Here is a 2,482-nt window from a genome sequence, read left to right on the forward strand (position 1 = left end):
TGAAATATAACCAAGGCCGGGCATGGGGACCCATGCCTGTAATCCTAGCACTTTGGGAGGCCAAGGCAGGTGGATCACGAAGTCATGAGTTCAAGACCAGCCTGGCCAAGATGGTGAAATCCCTAAAACAAATACAAAAATTAGCTGGCGTAGTGGTGGGCGCCTGTAATCCTAGCTACTTGGGAGGCTGAGGCAGGAGAATCGCTTGAACCCTGGAGGTGGAGGTTGCAGTGAGCCGAGATCATGCCACTGCACTCTAGCCTGGGTGACAGAGCAAGACTCTGTCAAAAAAAAAAAAAAAGAGAAAAGAAAAGAAATATGACCAAATGGATACATACCACCAGGGTGGACAATATCGCTACAGAACACGCCTGCATTGTCATCACAAACAGCTAAGGCACTCTGATGTGGAATAGACCTGTTTTAGGAACACATCTGCATGGCTCACCTATGAAATGTACAGCACTTGTATTGGGGAATTACTGGGGTGTCGGTGTCTTGTAAATATCTGTATGAGACATACCTGCATTTACGTAGACCTATATGGGACTTGGTTATATGGAAACATACCCAGATGGGTATATACTTAACTGAAACACACCTATGGGGCGGGAGACTGTAGAATGCATTCATGGGTGGAGGGAAACCTGTTCAGAAACATACCTGTGAGGTAAGGGAAAGCGCCTTGTAGGAGGAACACCTGTATGGGATTGAGCTCAAGTGAGGGGAAGAACTTGGAACTTCTGCATGGGGCACACTCACATTGACGCACATCTGTGGGTAAAACCATCAGGGCAGGGGCTCACATATACTGAGGCCCACCTGTCAAGGATGTATCTGTGAGAAAACACCTATTTGGGGGCACTTACATGGAAAAAAACCTCTGTATCACTCCATGCTGTATGGCACCTGCAAGGAACAACTGTGAATGAAAACATCTGCTAGGGGCGTCTCTTAGAAGAGACTTACTTGTCTGGGGCACACCTGTTCCAGCACACCTGTCTAGGCAGAGGCTGGGAGTGAACCAAATGTGCCCCTCACGGCTGTATCTTTGTTTTCTTTCTCTCTCTCTGTCCCTTTTCTTTTCTTTTCTTTTCTTTTCTTTTTTTTAATTAATTTATTTTTGGTAGAGATGGGTGTCTTGCTATATTGCCCAGGCCGGTCTCGAACTCCTGACCCCAAGCGATCCTCCCATCTCGGCCTCTCAAACTGCTAGAATTAGAGACCTAAGCCACTGAGCCTGGCCAATGCTGTATCTTTGGATAAACGATGATGACAATAACAAGATCCCCTCCTGAGGACCCTTGGGTGACGAATGATGATTAAAGAATAATTAGGCCAGGCCGGGCGCGGTGATTCACGCCTGTAATCCCAGCACTTTGGGAGGCTGAAGCAGGAGGATCACCTGAGATCACGAGTTCGAGACCAGCCTGGCCCCCATGGTGAAACCCCCTTCTCTACTAAAAATACAAAACTCACGGCTGGGTGCGGTGGCTCATGCCTATAATCCCAGCACTTTGGGAGGCCGAGGCGGGTGGATCACGAGGTGAAGAGTTCGAGACCAGCGTGGCCAACATGGTGAAACCCTGTCTCCACTAAAAATAAAAAAAATTAGCTGGGCCTGGTGGCGGGCGCCTGTAATCCCAGCTACTCGGGAGGTTGAGGCAGGAGAATCGTTTGAACCCGGGAGGCGGAGGTTGCAGTGAGCCGAGGTCGCGACATTGCACTCCAGCCTAAGCAACAACAGAGAAACTCCGTTTCAAAAAAAAAAAAGATTAATTTCTTCTAGGGGATAGAGTGATGGTTAAGGATCCCAGATCTCTTTAAACCCCTACTTTGCCCCTTAGTGGGCATCAGGACTGGGGAGAATGAGTTAACCTCCGTTTCCTTATCTGCAAAGTGTGAACGCCAGTACCACCTACCTTATAGGGTTTCGGCAACGACGACGCGAGAGGTGAGTAAAAGCCCTGGCATGTGCAACGCACTGAATCAAAGTGAGCTTTTGTTATGATTATTCGCTGTCAAGTGGTCTGGGCTCCCTTCCCCCTAATGGTGAATAGGGAAACTGCGCCTGAAACTAGTAGTAGGGACATTCCGCAGGTGCAGCGAGTGCTACAGGCTAGAGCCCCGCCTCCAGCGCTCGAACAGTGGGATCCTCAACCCCGCGCCCGGGACATTGAGCCACCCCCCTCCCCATGCCGCGCAGCGTCTGAATGCGGCCGCGGCCTCTTTAAGATCGCCTGGCAGGTTGTTGGACTACGGGCAGGAGGCAGCCGGGGGTCCGCGGAGAGGCCCCGCCCAGGTGGGAGAAGAGGCGGGGCGGGCGGGCTCAGCCCAGGCGGCGCTGACCAATAGGAAACCGACTTTGCAGCCGCGCCGCGTGTTGATTTTCTGTTTCCCGGTCGGAGTGGGACCGAGAAAGGAGGCGCGCGGGCGGGAGAAAGGGACGGTGGGAGCGCATAGCGCCTGAATCTTCTGTTTC

At 51.5% G+C, this 2,482-nt stretch overlaps 1 long non-coding RNA gene across 1 annotated transcript; it reads right to left on the bottom strand.

The window, feature by feature from the left end:
* Positions 1-331: 331 nt before the first annotated feature.
* Positions 332-2,295, bottom strand: LOC117074658. The gene is made up of 3 exons (XR_004433653.1): positions 1,923-2,295; positions 870-909; positions 332-774 (listed from the first exon to the last, which is right to left on the bottom strand). It is a non-coding gene; the product is annotated as an uncharacterized LOC117074658 (long non-coding RNA).
* Positions 2,296-2,482: the final 187 nt, after the last annotated feature.

The sequence above is a fragment of the Trachypithecus francoisi genome, unplaced genomic scaffold, assembly GCF_009764315.1.
Source record: "Trachypithecus francoisi isolate TF-2019V2 unplaced genomic scaffold, Tfra_2.0 Lachesis_group5, whole genome shotgun sequence".
In the NCBI taxonomy this organism is placed as follows: Eukaryota; Metazoa; Chordata; class Mammalia; order Primates; family Cercopithecidae; genus Trachypithecus; species Trachypithecus francoisi.